Below are 18,332 nucleotides of genomic sequence, written 5' to 3' on the forward strand. Positions count from 1 at the left end.
TTATTTTGCTTTCAGATTTGCTCTTTCAATAAACAATTTGTGACAGATCCGATCTTGTTTATCAGAATTTTGTGAAGGGTCCGTTTTGTTTGATCCGGATTTTGTGAAAGGTCCGTTTTGTTTGATCGGGATTTTGTGAAAGGTCCGTTTTGGGTTGATCGGATTTTTGTGAAGGGTCCGTTAACGGACCCAAATATCCTCTGGCCAGACCCCTGATTAAATAACTAAAATAAAATCATTAATAAATGATAGATTTATTTTTATTTCGAGTAGTAAACTATTTACTGCAGCATATGATTTTTCTCGTATTACCCTAAGGCTCTGGTAAAATTTCTTCGAAAATTGTACATTTCAATCAAAAATTCAAAAATATTATTTTTTTTGTGCAAATAAAAGTGAAAGAACAGAAAAGTTAAAGAAGAAGAAAAACTTTAATGTATCTTACTTAAATGGTTTTAAATAAATTTGAAAATAGATTGGTCTCTGAGACCTCATATCCCCTGTTGTCTTACTTTTTATCTCCCGTGTTACGGGTTAATGGAGGCACATGAATGAGTGAGTGTCGTGTCACCAGATCTGCTAAAGGCTTAATGTCTCCTACCATTCTATGCTCCATGGGAGAGAGGGGGAAAAAACATTTCACATAAGTGTTAAGAGAGTTGCTTTCTAAGAATAAGTAATATTGTCGCCTCATAACAACAGTAAGACATCTAATCCCAGGAATAACACTAAGATATCTTACTGTTGCTCTGAAGCGACAATATCTCACTTAGTTTTGGTTTTTGTTTGTGTTCTTGATAATAATATAATGTATGCACATGAACTTGTAGCACTCCTTCAAATGTGTTATTTTTTTAGAATTGCCCATCAATGTTCCTTCAATGAAAGAGCAACTTAAGTTAAAGTTGATTGGGAGTAGTTGTAAAAGTAAGTTTTTAGAATCCTGCTATTTTTTACTTTCAGTTTAAAATTTCAATCACAAAAACTATTATTTTTTCAACAAAAAAAAAGAGTGTTTGTTGTACTTCAGATGGTAAATAGTTGATATATCTATTAGCAGGTAATAACCTGAATTTGTCAGTTTTGGAAAATAATGAAAAACAGCCTACTGCTAGTAAGTTTTAAGATCATGTTTTTTTTCTGTTGATAAGTTAATAATATATGCTTTTATTAAACTAGAAAAAGATCCCCTGTGAACAGTTTTATATATTTTTTAGAATACTGATAGTCTTTAGTTTCAGTTCAAAATTTTAATCACAAAAGTTACTATTTTTTCAAAAAAAAAAAAAAAAAAGTATGCTTGTTGCATTTCAGATTGAAAATAGTTACTCTCTATTAGCAGGTAATCACTTGAATTTGGCGGTTTTGAAAAATGATGAAAAACAGCCAAGTACTAATAAGTTTCAAGTTCATGTTTTATTTCTGTTAATAAGTTAATAATGTATGCTTTTTGCAAAATAGAAAAAGATTCCCTGTGAACACTTTTATATATTTTTTAGAATTCTGATATTCTTAACATTCAGTTCAAAATTTTGATCACAAAAATGACTACTTTTTCAAAAAAGGAAAAAAAAAGTATGCTTGTTGCATTTCAGATTATAAATATTTACTATTTCTTAGCAGGTAATCACTTGAATTTGGCGGTTTTGAAAAATGATGAAAAACAGCCAAGTACTAGTAAGTTTTAAATTCATATTTTTATTTATTTATTTATTTATTTTTTTGACAAGTTAATTATTTGCTTTTTTACGCTCAATTTTTTTTCCTGTTTGCTTTTTTATTTTTCGACAGAGATTTTTGATTGAATAATGTGTGCTGCACTAAGAAGCAGTCATGTGGTAAAGAGGTTTTTTTAATTTTCTTTCTTTCTTTCTTTTTTTCAGATGGATCCTTGAATCTTTCTTTCACAAGAGAAAAAAATAACTCAAAATCGATTGCAAAGACTGTTGAGGGTAAGTGGTTTGATAGTCTAATGCTCAGACTTTATCACAAAAATCATATTTGTAACTCATAAAATGTGTGTCTTAGTTGTAATTCAGATTGCTAAGTAGTTAATATTAATTTGTAGTTAACTCCTTGGATCTGACAGTTTTGGAAAGTGATGATGATGAGTCAATGTTTTTTGATGCACTGCCAAGTGACAGTAAGCTTTCCCCCTTTCTATTACCAAAATTGTTTTTCTAATCCAAATGAATCATTTTCCCCCATCATCAGAAGGAAAAAAAAAAAAAAAAGATGCTTCCCTTTGTAAATTTGAATGAAATTTCCAATTAGTGGTTTCATATTTTCTTGAGATTTTGGATCAGATAAGTTGAACTGTATTCTGTATATCTTGCGAAGAACCATGTTGTACAGAATTCTCTTTTCAGATGAAGATGTCAATGTTCCACTATTACAAGAGAAACTTGAATCAAAGTTGATGGGGAATAGTTCTGAAAGTAATTTTTTAAAATTTTTTTTATTCTGTCATTTTGATTTTAAAATATCAATGACAAACTAGTATGCTGTTTCTATTATGAAAATTTCTTTCATGTCTATATTATGAATTTTTGGGTCCAATCATGGCCCCACTGGATTATTGCTTATGCTTATAGGCCATGACAATCGCTGAAACTCATGGCAACAAAGAGGGAGATACAGGGAACCCCTGTTTCCATTATGTTGCCTTTGATTGGTGGATGCAGGGGTTCCATACAGCGTCTCTTGCGGTCAAAATGGGCAACGTCCAATAAAAAATAAACAAACTTTGAAACTTTGATATTGATTGGTGGATGCATCAGCTGCATCAGTTTAACACAGAAAAGTCATAAATTGTCAGGGTCCATTAAGCGGCAGTGCTATCTGGTGGGGCCATGATCTGACATCAGCTCATGTAATCGCCATGTCATACAAAATTCTCTTTTCAGATAAAGATGTCAACGTTCCACCATTGAAAGAGGATGCCAAAAAGTAATCTTGACAATTATTACTTCACATCATATGTTTAAAAAAAATAGTATCATGAGCATTGAATGTTTGTTTTTTGATATTTTTTAGATGTATAAAGAAACACAAAGGTAAACGTTGTGCTTTTTGTGGAGTATATAAAGCAGAAACCACGGGAAAACGATATTATGGATTTCCACTGGATGAAGACTTGTAAGTTGAAATCATTCCCTTACTACTGTAGTGGTATGTTCATTTCTCAACTTATAATGTGTACTGTTCTGCTTTGCCACTCAAAGAAAATTTTCACACGTGACAACCATTTTTAAGAAAAACTTTTGTTGGCGAATCTACAGTGGCAGACACCGCATAGGTGTAGAGTATTCTTTCATGTTCAAAATAAATAAATAAATAAATAAATAAATAAAATATATATTTAATTACCTATTAAAATTAATATAAAATTAGATAAAGTATTTCTTAAATTAATTTTTCAGTATCTTAACTGTAGCCAACATGTGATTGGTCAACAGCCCAAAGCTAATTTAAATATCAATGGACCAATCAGGTGTTGGCACACATGTAACTGCATTTCCAACTGTTGGTTTTTAGCAACATGTTTTGATTTTCACCATGTATTCAGTTGTCTTTTATCTTGCAAGAAGCAAGTTGTGTTCATGTTAAATAAAAAGATTTTTACAGAAAGGTTTTTACTCTGATTTGAAACAGATAAGTAACTTTGAATTTTCATTACAATAGGTGCATGAGGCGCTTGCTGGGGCCTCCAGCAAAACAGGGGGCCTTGGAGCCGCAAAATGTCACATCCTCAAAACCAAAATTTTTTGTTTTGAGGGTTTGCAATGGAAAGGCATAATTTTGAGTGGAAAATACTCAAAACTCACGGGAACTGACAGTTACTCATGGATTTTAGGCTAGGAATAATTGCTCCCAATAGGCCTCCTGTGTCTAAAGGGGCTCCAGGCTTCAGGTGTCTTTGTTTGGATTTTTCCAGGAGAAAAATTGTTTGTTTTGAGGATTTGCCATGGAAAATCATAATTTTGAGTGGAAAAGGCTCAAAACTCATGGACATTGACAGTTAGTCATGGATTTTAGGCTCGGGATCATTGCTCCCAATAGGGCCTCCTGTGTCTAAAGGGGATTCAAGTGTCTTTGTTTGGATTTTTCCAGGAGAAAATTTTTTCGTTTTGAGGATTTGCTATGGAAAATCATAATTTTGAGTGAAAAAGGCTCAAAACTCATGGACATTGACAGTTTGTCATGGATTTTAGGCACTGGATAATTGCTCCCACTAGGGCCTCCTGTGTCTAAAGGGGCTTCAGGTGTCTTTGTTTGGATTTTTCCAGGAGAAAAATTGTTTGTTTTGAGGATTTGCCATGGAAAATCAGAATTTTGGGTGGAAAAGGCTCAAAACTCACAGAAACTGAGTTAGTCATGGATTTTAGGCTCGGGATAATTGCTCCCAATAGGGCTTCCTATGTCTAAAGGGGCTCCATGCTTCAGGTGTCTTTGTTTAGATTTTTCCTGGAGAAAAATTGTTTGTTTTGAGGATTTGCCATGGAAAATCATAATTTTGAGTGGAAAAGGCTCAAAACTCATGGACATTGACAGTTAGTCATGGATTTTAGGCTCGGGATAATTGCTCCCAATAGGGCCTTTTGTGTCTAAAGGGGCTCCAGGCTTCAGGTGTCTTTGTTTGGATTTTTCCAGGAGAAAAATTGTTTGTTTTGAGGATTTGCCATGGAAAATCAGAATTTTGGGTGGAAAAGGCTCAAAACTCACAGAAACTGAGTTAGTCATGGATTTTAGCAGTGGCGGATCCACAGGGGGGGCGATTGGGGCGATCGCCCCCCCCCCCCCAACAGACTTCGTGGGTTTTTTTTTTTACTATTAGGTTGCATACCAAAATAAATCGTTTTTGTTTGAACACTTTCTGAAGAATAATCTAATTTTTTTTCAAATTCAAAATTTATACATTAATTTTTTTTCATTTATGCTCAAAGTTTAAATGATAAATGTTAAAAATTGAAAGCGTATTTCCTTCTCAGTGTTTGTTTTATATCGTTCGAAGGTGTAATCATTCCTGCATATTTATAACTGGTGCCATACATAAGTTTTATTTTTGCTCCAGGGGGGGGGGGGTATTACATATTCCCTTAATTTGCGGTTTTTTAGTTGATAGATATGAAAATACGGGTTTTTTTTTCTCCTTTATCTATTTGATAAATTTAATTATTTTATATATAAATGTGAGTTGATGAAGTCAGTAGCATTGCTACGGTGGCGCGGATGGGTTTGCCCCAGGTGGCACCCGAAATTGATCTTCAACTTTTTTTGAAAAATTTAAATGCTTCAATTCTAAAAAAAATTCCCCAACATTTCAATTTATATTAAAAATTATTTTGCAGGGCGGGGCTAAGCCGGGTGACACCCCCTAGAGTGTGACACTAAAATGAATATGAGAAATTTCGATGTTTCAATTCTGAATTTTATTTCCAACATGAAAAAAAAATATTTTTTTTCTATCAAACATATTGGTCTCACTAGAAGGGCATTTGAGGCGGCTGGTACTCATATGGAGTGGGGCGGGGGGGGGGGGGGCGGAGACACCCAAAACGCATGTAAGAGTTCCGGAAAAATGTAAATACCAACAGAAATTCGCATATGTTTTATAATTTCTCAAATGCATTGGTATCAATACGAGGGAAACGTTTATTTCGGATGATATCCCTCTCGGGGGGGGGGGGGACACAATTTCGTTTTGTTTATGAATATTGTATGAACTTCGTTTCTTTCATCGAACATTGAATAAGGTTTTTTTTCGCCTTCGGTTGATGGGGAGGGGTGAGGATTGATAGCCCAGATTACCACCCCGGTTGACATCCAAGTTTGCTACGCCACTGATTAAGTGTAATTTAACAATGCTGTAACAGAATATGGTTTTTTAACAGATCAATTTTTTTTTAATTGTTAAAAGATCTTTTCTGTCTCTTGTATTTCGCATTTCTTAGTAAAATCTTATTCAAACAAAAGTAAACTACACTTAAAACGTTTTATTTTGATCCTAAATTTATTTTAATACTGGTTAAATAGTGGAAAATTATGTTTTGTATAACGAAAATTAACCGCTTTATTTGCTTCTGGTTCTATCATAAAAGCAATTTTTGTTACAAGATTTATTTCGATATATCTTAATTTAAACTTTTGTTTCGCTTTTTTTACTGCCGCTATTTGTAGTTATGGTGAACTTTGGTAGTTGCTTGTTTTCATTTTTTCTGCAATCATTAGACATTATTTTTATTCAAAAATGTATTACCGAGGAGATTCTTAGAAATGCCTCATAAATCCATGTCATATCGATCTCTGAAAATCCGACGTTACATTAGAATGGTATTTTTTTTCATTCCGTAATAGGATGAGAGAAAATATATAAAAAATGGCGATATAAGGGAATGTATTTCCTTTATTTGTAAGACTCAATTTAAAAGCTCATGAATGATCTTCGCAACGAAATAGCTTTTGTGCGTCCGATACTTTTGAGCGCATGTGAGAACGGATGGGATGGAATCATAGGCGGCTCGTGGGGGCAACTGCCCCTCCTTTTCAAAAACAAAGGGGCACTGCCCCTCCGTTTTTCTAACTTCAAAGTTATAGATCGACTGGAAAATGCTGGTGCTGATCGATTCACGTGTTTAAAGAAAGAAGAATTGACTTAATAAGGGTACTTTAAATGTTTGTCACGTTTTTTGATGAAGATTAAATTGGAGCTTTGAATCGAAAGAAGGAAGTCTACTGTTGATATTTGTCTCGAGATTTCAGGTCGTGTCCCTAGGTTTTTTTTTTTTTTTTTGAGACGATCATTTAACCAACAACAAAAATACCATAGCCCAATTTTATAAAATTTAAAATAAAATAATAAATAAATAAATAAGGGCGCTGCCCACATCCCCCATCCCGTGACTTCTCTGACCCCCCCCCCCCATTTTTTGTGGACCAATCGCCCATGGATAAAATCGCCCCCCCGCAAAACAGGCCTCTGGATCCGCCACTGGATTTTAGGCTCGGGATAATTGCTCCCAATAGGGCTTCCTATGTCTAAAGGGGCTCCATGCTTCAGGTGTCTTTGTTTGGATTTTTCCTGGAGAAATATTGTTTGTTTTGAGGATTTGCCATGGAAAATCATAATTTTGAGTGGAAAAGGCTCAAAACTCACAGAAACTGAGTTAGTCATGGTTTTCCTGCTAACTTGTTCCTTAAACGTTGTTTTAACTTCATTTATTATTGCAAATACCAGCAAGATGTTATCTTATTTGGATGTCTTACATTTCTGTTTTTGACAATGTATTCTTGATACTGGACAATAGTGTACATTCTTTTGTTTCTTATTCTTGAACCAATTGTTTAAAACCAATACTATAAATACCCTAAATAAGCTAGAGTTTATTTACATATACACACATCAAAAATTACAATAGTTACATTTGTTGCTTAAGCATTACTGAAGTTGCTCTATTACTTCTTGGAACTAGTATTTAATTTCTTTGTTGCCATATTGACTTTATGTGCTATGCTATAGCGTTTTGTAAATAGCAACTATTTGTATTATAATAAAAATTATATATACCATTCTAAAGATAATTTTTCGATGAACAAAAAGTTATATTGACGTTTTCAGTTACATATACCGAATTCTAAGTTATCTTTCAAAATGTCTTAAAAATTCTAAATAAAAATCAATTTTTTTAAAAAAACTTTCAAATATTTCTGATTTTTTGAACTTGAATGATGATGTCAAACATGCTGTTAGAAAGTAGGTTTTCTCCTGATTAAGAACCACTGTTAATATATGTTTCTATCAAAATATAATTCCGAGTTACAGAAGGAAATGTAGACTCGCATTACAAAATTTGGCGGTTATATTGATGACGTCATCAATGCCGCTAGAGGGCCAGAAAAATTTGTCTCCCATGCTTTTTGGACTAGTCTAACAATGTACTATCTAAATGCAAAAGGGCGCAATGGTAGCCAACTGTGAAATATTTTGGCCCAACTTTCAGGTACTTCACCCACTACATGAAATTTTAATTCAAAAATTTTATTAAACATCATCTTAGATATTTTTATGAAAAATAAAAATCATTTTTTTCTTTTTTTAGTTATAGAAGTTACGAATGTAGTAAAACTTTTTTTTTTCCATCTCCAACACTCAAATGTCTAGCCTTGCAGCAGATAATCCACACTTCTCCTGTAATGTCATCTAAAACAAATCTGTCATAAAGTATGCAGACTACATTGCCATCATCAGATTTATCAAAAACAAGAACCACCAACTCCTCATGCTTGTCGTTGCCGTCAGTAGGAAGATCAGTGTGGTCTGCTTTCGAATCCGACTACTGTCGTTGAAATTTCCTCTTTGACTTGTTGACTTGAATTGAAGACTTTGGATGTTTTCTCTTTTCGCGGGCAACTCATTACCCGCTTGCAATTTTCCAAATGTTGTTCAAGCACGCTCCACACTTTTTGCCAGTTGGTCTTTGTAAAAGGGGATCCAATGATGATGCAAGTCTTGCACTCTTGCATGCATGAATATTCTTTTTCTTTGCAATTGTGAGGATTGGAGACATTTCATATGAACTGTCGTGTTCGGATGTTGAAGTTTGACTACTTGGTAGTTTATTCATGATGCTGAAATCGGGATGTTTATTTGCCATGGTCGAGGGTTGATCCGTTTTGGGTGGAGAACCATTTAAGTTGACAGAAGATGCTGCAAAAAGTGGTGAGCTGCAAGTTTTATCATCTTCTTGTTCTGCAGCAAAAAATCACTATCTGAAAAAATATGTTTGTCAAGAGGGTATATACCAGTTATTTTAAAGCCATTAACAGCAATCTCTCCAGTTTGAACTTTCAAGTAGGCTTTTCCAAAGAGCTCCATCATATCAGTAGGTGTGACAAGACGGTTAGAATGTTTTAACCATTTCCTTATTTCCTCACAGTAGTGAACCTTCAACGGACCCATAAACGTCATTATATTAAGCCAAAACTTTCAAGTATCCAAAACAGCGTGATCTAAAAACAGGCTACCAATGGTTCATTTTTAGACTATGCAGTACTTCTTAAGTTTATGGTGCACTAAACCATTACTAAACAAACAAACATTTCAAATCGAGTACACTGAAGGAAAGCCCATATAATCTGCTTTGTTTTAAGATAAAAACCACTTATTTCACTCTATAAATTAGCTTCGAAAAGTTTTGAGCTCTTCAAAAGCGAGTATTTCTTATAGAACAGTTCCTGACAAAGCATGTGCTTTAGCTATCAAGGTAATTTGCCCACTACGCTTTTGCCTCTTTCTGCTGATTCATTTGGTACCATTTTTGCAACTGTGCACGGCCCCTTTCCCTCATTTTCAGCGGGTGGCCGGTATTTAAACCACTTCCTCTATGTTTCAGAGCAAAGTTTTCATAAAAGTACATAAATATTATGCGCCAATATTTTTTGAGTGTGGACATAAAATAAACTTGACATTTCAAGCCAATTAAATACTAAACCCTATATAATTTCACCAAGATGCTGTAAATGAACGGTTTTAATTAGGAACATTGTCATAATGATAAAATACAAGGACAAGGTTATGAAATAAATGCATTCCTCATTTGAGTTTTTATGCATTAATTTATGTTTTAACTTAAAAAAATCATGTAATTACGAAATTATAGCTTCATAACATTAAGTTTCATTGAAGAATTCAGAAACTATTTCTCTCCTAATTTCAAAGCAATTGCTGCTTTGTTTTAAAAACCATAGTACAAACATTTTGATACTAAATGCCATTTCCATTAATATTATGAATTTGTCAAGACACTATCATGTGATTTTGTTTATTTTGCATTTTTTTATAAGATAAAAAATTAATCTATTATTTTGCAAAAATGCTTCCTCGATCGAAATGACTATTCTAGGTATGTCTACACTTTTTTTTAGCATTTATTATTGATTCCATCAAAGATGAATAAACAGACAAAACACAATGCAGTCAACTCTCGATAACTTGAAGTTCCAAGAGACTGGCTAAAACATTCCAATTATTGGTAGTTCGAGCTATGGGGAGTTTCCACAACAGTCTCAAGAGTTTGGGACCCAATAAAGACTTCAAGATAAAGGAATATTCGAGTTATAAGCTTCGAGTTATCAAGATCCGACTGTATTATGTACCCTTGATTTCAAAACCCGTTAGTTAAATGTATTCTGTCACTACGACCTGTGACTCCTGTAGGACTGGGTGATGCATCGTGAAAATTAGTGTCCGTCCCACGTCATTAAGCCAGTTTAGAATTTTTCTCTAAACCGATGCATCAATACCACACCGACTACAAATACAAGCATTGATGTACAGATAGAGGTCCCCAATCATTGCCCTTTTAATCTCTTCTTTTTTTTCAAAACACCGTTGAAAGCAGGAGCGCCCCGGAGTTTTGGGGATTAAGAATAATTACCAGTAATTATATACAGTCACTATTTTATTACATTCAATGTTACATACATACTTATATTTTTCTGCATGTCTATTTCACAGATGTAGGAAATGGGCTGAAAAAGTGCCTCACTTGAAAAATCTTAGTTTTCGTGCAATTCGACATTACGCTGTATGTGGTGATCATTTTCTCAAAGAAGATTTCACTAGCAGCACCAGATATAGATTGAAACCTAATGTATGTCCCAGATCCTTCGATGGTGAGTATAACTGAGAAATGTTTTCGTTATATTCAGTGCCGAATCTAGGGTAAGCAAGCCGGAGCCCTTGCCCCGGGCGGCAACTTCTAGAGTCATCTCATTTCTGTTTTTTCTTTTCCTCTGAAACTCTATATGAAAACTTATAGTTAGATGGGTATGGGCAGCTGTCAGCTGTCTCAAGATTTGCCCCGCCTGGGAAAAATTGTAGATCTGCCACTGGTCATTGTCAGTACACTGCAGTTAGGAACGCGTTGGGGTTTTACCAACCCTCAGGTTTACAAGTTTTTTACCATTGAATGAACTTATGGATATATTCAGTGCTGCTGTTGGGAAAATAGTTGGGAGAACTCACCTTGGGGGTTTGGTGGGACTCCGCAAAAGTAAAGGTGGTTTGACACCTATTTACATTACATTTTGCATTATTTTTACAATTAAAAAAAATAATCCTGAATTTCTTGCATTCTCATCAAACTGCAGCCTTGGATAGATGACATTTCATCCATAAGTTCTCACTTTTTCTTTTTACACTGAAAAACCCTGAAACAAGTGTTTGCTGCAATTTATTGCAATTTTATGTATTTGTGATTTTGATTTAACTTTTACCTTTTAGCACAAATGTATTTGTTCATTTCTTATTCAAATACAGTATTTATCGACTGTTGCTAGAACGTTTTTAGGAAAGAAGTAGAATTATTAAAAAAATTTAAACAAGAGATGCACCGAATATTTGAATGGTATTGTGGGTATGCTGCATATTTAAGAGTAACAAATGATTGAGGTTGGCTGAATACTTTAATGTTCGGCAAAATAGTAAACAAATTTAAGTGTTCAATACTAGGTAAACAAACATTTTTTGTACAATGAATGAAAGTTATAGTATAATACCATAGTGCGAAATTATTTCAATTCGTTACTTACTAATTTTATAATATTCAAAAATGCAAAATATTCTAGATGAGGTTGAGAGTTGTTAAAAATGTTCACAAAAGTTACTACAGTAAAAAAAGTTAAAAAAGTAAAGAATGTTCTAGGGACAATTATTCCTGGGACTGAATTATTCCTGGAAATATGACATTACTGACTAAAAGTTAAGATGTTGCCAAAATTTTCCCGTTATGTGATTTAAATAACAAACCTCAAAGTCTCTCTGTATGGATGTTTGGATCTCTGTGACACACATAGTGCCTTGACCGTTCAAGCGATTTCATGAAATTTGACACACAATTAGTTTAAGCATAGGGGTGTGCACCTCGAAGCAATTTTTCGAAAATTTTATTTTGTTCTTTTTCTATTCCAATTTTAAGCCCGTTTTTTCACAGAAATTTAACAAAATGAGAAGGAATTTGTTTTGAAAAATATCTTTCTTTATCTTTTTCTTATTTTACTTCTTTATTGTTCTTCTTTTCTTTTTCTTTACTAATAATAAAGCTGAAAGTCCCTCTGTCTGTCAGGATCTCTGTGATGCGCATAGCGCCTAGACCCTTTGGCCGATTTTCATGAAATTTGGCACAAAGTTAGTTTGTAGCATGGGGGTGTGCACCTTGAAGCGATTTTTCGAAAATTCGATGTGGTTCTTTTTCTATTCCGATTTTAAGAACAAAATTATCATAAGATGGACGAGTAAATTACGAAATTATCATAACGTGGAACCATAACATGGGCACAAGCCAATTGGCGAGAAAATTCACCATCCATTATTTGTAAATTTACAGGCGAACCAAAAGACCTTTTAATTTTCTATTACGGGCAAAGCTGTGCGGGTACCACTAATTATATTATAAAGCGTTACTCATATAATAAGGGGGTGCTAAAAGGGCAAGTTAGTGAAAAATATTGAAGACAAGTTTTGAGATTACAATGAGCCTGTTTTTTCAGTGCAAAAAGATGTGAGAAAAAAGTTGCAAAGTCATGCATTCTATTCAAAAGCTGACATTCACAATTTATATTAATCTTTCAAACTTCTGTAACGCCATAAAAAAAGAAAAATGTTTCTGAAAATTGTATAAATTTCATATTAACGTAAAACATTTAACTTTTTTTTTGCAGAGGGCGGGGGGGGGGGGGGGTACACAGTTAGGGTACCGACCTGTGTGACACCTGTGCTAGGAACTCCAAATACATGTCTGTATTTTGCTCTTTAAATTTTCCTTTCTTTTTGGCAAATAACTATAATATGAGGGGGGGGACCCAAAAGAAACCGGACTAATGGTGTGATGTCAATCCTAGATTCAGTAGAGTGTTCTCCAGCTAGATGGCTCAAGTAGAGACCTTCACAAACCAGCTGTGCAAGTGGCATCAGTTTAATTGATAATGTCTGATCATAGGGTTGGTTTTCTCAGGTGCTGTTTCTTTCCGCCTGCGAACTCATTACATGGCAGATTTAAAAGAACAAACTGAACTTGAAATTTTGCTTCTCCAGCTTGAAAAGCCGGCAACGGATTAGCTTACCAAATGTTTCAACAAGCTTTCAAGACCGATGCTATGAGCCGTACACAAGTTTTCGAGTGGTTTGGGTGCTTTAAACGCGATAGCATGAATGTTGAAGATCATGCTCGCTCTGAGCGCCCTTCAACGCCTCGAAATGATGAAAACGTTGAAAAAATCTACCAAAAAAACAACGAGAGTAGTCGTTTTACGATTGATGCAAATTTGGAAGAAACAAGAGTGAGTTGGAACTAGCTAGGACGATTAGAAGGATGGTTCCTTCACAATGATAACGCTCCCATACACACAGCCTTCACTATTAACCCAGGGTTCGCACGGGTCATGGAATTCCTGGAAAGTCATGGAAAAAAAATAAACAAATTTCAGACCTGGAAAAGTCATGGAAAATTAATATTTTCATTAAAAGTCATGGAAATTTATTTAAAGTCATGAAAAAATGTCTTGAGTAGTAAGAAAGTAACAATATCTAAAAGAACACTAGAAATATTGAGTGGTTTAGTAATATTGCATATAACTTGAACAGTCTCAGAAAGAAGTCCGAGTTTTGGAATCCAATTTCATCCGCTTCTGTAACAGCCGCTCACCTTTATTTGTAATGTGGTTTTACTACTAAGACATCACTATTTTTGAATTCACCATTATTTCTGCACTTTTTATATTTCATGTTCTGTAGTAGTTGACTTGCACTTTCTTGATTTTGCTACGACCCCTCAAAAAGTGTAATTCAATTGCACCTGAGTTCGTAGTTCGAAAATTCATTATTAAATTCACCAGAGTTTATCTTAATATGTTGAAGGCTTTAGAAAGTGAAGATTTTAGTCAGGCAATAGAATATAGAAATAGGGGAATTCTAATACTCTAAAACACTGGTGCCCAACATACAGCTCGTAAAACTGATCCCCTTGTGGCCAGCTGAAATCCAATTTAGAAAAACTCAAAAACATGGCTTTACTTTAATGAATGAATATAGTATATTGTTCAGTTACATTGGTGAGTAGATGCACTATTGACCCCAAAAGGCAATGTTTTTATGAAGCAAATTTATTAGTGGTAACTTAGTATTGATGCATTCAATTTTTATCCCATTCATTACTATTCTGCCCTATTTATTAAATATTTGTTAGATATTTAAACATCAGTGCATTGCATTTTTACTTTACTTGAATTGATATGATGAAGACAAATAAGAATAATTTATTAATTTCTGCAGTGCACTGATATTTTTTCAGTCACAAGTAAGTGCCCTCCAATGAGTAACCTCCAATGATGTAGTAGCACTCACATAAAAGTATTTTGAAAGCCCATTTCCGAAAATTGGCAAGTTCGGCATTTAATAGTACTATTCTCTTCGTGTAACAAGGTCATGGAAATTTTTTATCCAAATTGAGTATGAACCCTGTTAACCGCTAATTGGCATCTCAGGGGTGGCCAGTCATTCTCTGACCCCCGTATTCGCCACATCTAGCCCCCTGTGATCTTTTTCTGTTCCCGAGGATGAAAAAAAATCTGAAAATGAAGCGTTTTGAATGTGGAGGCTCTAGAAACTACTTCGCAACAGGCACTGAACATGGTCAAAGTTAGAGAGTTTCAGGGGAGCTTCTAACAGTGGAAAAAAGGAATTAACAACTGTATTGAATCTAAGGGTGAACACTTTTGAGGAGACAAAAGAAATTTTGTGAATAAACTAATATATAAATATTTTAGAACAAAAACCTGGTTACTTTTTGGGTGCCCCCTCGTAAACTTATTAGTTCATCAATATATCTTTGGTCAATAATTAAAAACCTGTGTACATTTCTTACATGTTTTGGAAGAAAGGAAAACCTAACTCTTTGCACCTTCATTGTTAAGCTAGATTGGATCGACACTCTGCTGATTAGACATTAGTGTGAAAATTAGAGATTAAAACCGCAGCAACCTTGGCACAGTGTCTGTACATCCCAGCAGTATCGATGCACCTCTTCAAAGAAAAATTCTAAACCGGTTTAATGTTGTGAGATGCACACCGGTTTTTGGCGACCTCATATCCACTGTTGTGTCCTACTTGTTTATCTCCCCTGTTACGGGTTAATGGAGGCACATGAATGAGTGAGTGTCATGTTACCAGATCTGCTAAAGGCTTAATGTCTCCTACCATTCTATGCTCCATTGGAGAGAGGGGGGAAAACATTTCACCTAAGCGTTAAGAGAGTTGCTTTCTAAGAATAAGTAATATTTAGGGCTCGACCGATGGCATTTTTTGGCCGATGGGCCGATGCCGATTGTTGGCCGATTGTTCAAAGATGGCCGATGGCCGATGCCGTTGGCCGATGGCAAAAAAAAAAAAAATAAATAAATAAAACAGAAATAAATTGATAAGATTGTCAGGGATTTAAAGGATCATTGATTCATTTCACTTTGCTTCCTTTCTACGAATAAAGAATTGTAATCACAAAAAAAAATCAGATTTCGACCTAAATTTCTATTTTACTATCACCAAATTTATACTTCACAAGTTTTTTCGGCACATCTGTACATACATATGTACCTAAGAACATATAGATAACCAAATATCCATTTTGAACGCCTCCTCAGTTAATTATCGCAAATTCTCTTGTGATGTCTTCATGTGCGTAAACTTGAGTCACTCAAAAACGTTATGAAATAGTAAATTGAAAACTCATACGTACGTAGTATGATCTAAAAGTTCGAGATCAAGTTGTATAAAACCTTACCATGAATAGTTCACATTACCGAAGCATATATCTATGTACAAAATAGTCACCTTGAACGATTATGCACTTCTGCCAACGTTCGTATAGCTTTTAGAAGTACTCCTGGAAGACATTTTTCGCAAATGTCTGTAAGGCCTCTTGCGCTGCTGCTTTAACTTCATCGTGGGGAAGAAGGCGACTTTCATGTTGAGGATGCACGGTTCGATTGGTCAATACTCTGATATTACAAACAAATAACAAAACGTTTCGTCGGACTTAGCTCCGTGTGACTTTTACCTGTTCCCAGCAAAAAAAACATTTGCATAGACGCCGCTTTTTTCCGTCAGGAGAAGATGAAGCTGCATCATAGAAGGTAGCGAAAAGTGGCTTCCAGGAGTGTTTTCCAAAAGTTATATGAACACTGGCAGAAGTACATAGTCCCTTAAGGCGATCTTTTGAAGTGGATGTGCTTCGGTAATGTGAACTATTCTGAGTAAGATTTTGTACAGCTTGTTCCCGAACTTTTGCATCGTACTACGTACAAGCTGTATAGGGTGTAGTTATGCTTCTCCTTTTTTGACTGCTGTATGATGAAAGAGAAAGAACAATAGCCAAAAAAAGAAGGAAGGAAAACAAAGAGACTGTTTAATAACCAATTGATTTGTTTTTTTTTTTTTAATTGAGCATATAACTAAGATTTCAGTAATGTTGCAATAATGTATGGATTTAGGTACACTAAACATTGTTAAAAAAAATTAAATTACGTTGTTTAATCATTCAAAAAAAATATATAATAAGAATAGAACTATGAAACCGTCAACAAATTACGCAATTAAAGTGGAAAGATTGCACGTAGACATTTTTTAGTCATCAAATTAAACAAAAAAGGTAACAGATAAATTACAATATTAAATCAAAATAGGAATATTTTTATACTTATTTAAAATTTATGAATAGAAAAGTTTGCATTTTTCATAAAAGCTATAACAGTGACATAAATTTTGCTGAAAAAAAATAGCCATGAAAAGAGCAAGATTCTTAAAACGCAGGTATAATAAACAAACTCAATATTTACAACCAAGTTAATAACTGAATACATATACTACTTGATCTGATGTTTGCACGCATAGTATTGAACAATTTGTTTAATCTTTTATGAAGCTTTACAAACAAGTTCAAATTAAATTTGTCAATTTAACAATAATTTTCTGAAATTTGAAAAATTGCATGATAGAAAATCCTTGAAACTTTTCTATAAAAAACGAAAATAACTTATTCATTGATTTTATATGAATACATAAAAATAGTTACTTACAACAGAAGAAAAAATCAATCACTATTAATGATGCAAAAAAGATGACAATTTACGAAATATAGGTGAAACAAGTATGAGAAATACGCAAAATGACATTTCTAGACCAAAATAAATAATCGCTAAATATTTAAGAAATACTTGAAAAGACGAGGTAGGGTTAGGGGGGTCACCCTCTAATTTTGGAGTAAATCACACTTCGGCCCCAACCTCTGCCTCATTTTTTTAGTACAGAACAGGTACGACCAACGCCTCGGAAGAGTTTCTAAATCTACTTCAGCACTTCCGAAAAAAAAATTCATAAGTCCCTTTGATTTCCGAATTATGTCACCATTCAAAACGTCTTTAATCAATTTCTTACATTAATGCCCTAAATTCTTTCTAAACAATAGATAAAGTTTGAAAAAAAAATCTCCAATTTTATGAATGGTGTTAGTCTTAAACAACTCAGAAATACAACTAGAGTTAAATTTCAGAAATTGAGGGAGTGGGAGGAGGGGCACGCAAGTGTTCTCGGAAATTCAAAAAATAGTCGTAAAAATAGAGTTCAAAATAATCATAAACATTGAGCAGAAAACCCTTTCAAAACTTGCACCCGAGTTTGTTTTGACGTGCAATGGCGGATTTAAAATATAGCAAATGTTGCAATTGCGCGAGAGGCCCCATAACCATAGGGCCACCGAATGAGTTACAAAAATGCGAATGATAAATGTTTTACAACTCCTGTGATCCCCAAAATGTATTTCGATGGGCCCCAAACTTGTAACTCCGCTGAAGCGATACAGAAAAGACTGCATTACTGTGATTCATATTACAAATATCGAAAAATTAAAAATTACCGACGGTTCAACGGGAGTCTCACAAAATGAAACGAAATCGGTTTCGTCATCTCATATTTGTTTCCATGGTCTCCAATTCGGCAATATATCACCAAATGATCGTCAGTCTGAGATGCTATATTAGTTTTGCATTGAAATAAGTAATTAATAGCCACAAAAAATGAGTAAACAGGCTTTTCAGAACACCCGATCGAAAACAAAAAGGGAAGAGCACAACTGGAACGTCCGCAGATCCCACATACGAAACTTTAACCTACTACAGATTATCATTTTTGAGTTATGACTTATGACAGATACATACGTACATCCTGCTGTAAGAAACAACGCAATAATTAACTTGTTTGGTACCTGAATGTAATATTAAAAACT

The sequence above is a fragment of the Uloborus diversus genome, chromosome 9, assembly GCF_026930045.1.
Source record: "Uloborus diversus isolate 005 chromosome 9, Udiv.v.3.1, whole genome shotgun sequence".
NCBI lineage: Eukaryota > Metazoa > Arthropoda > Arachnida > Araneae > Uloboridae > Uloborus > Uloborus diversus.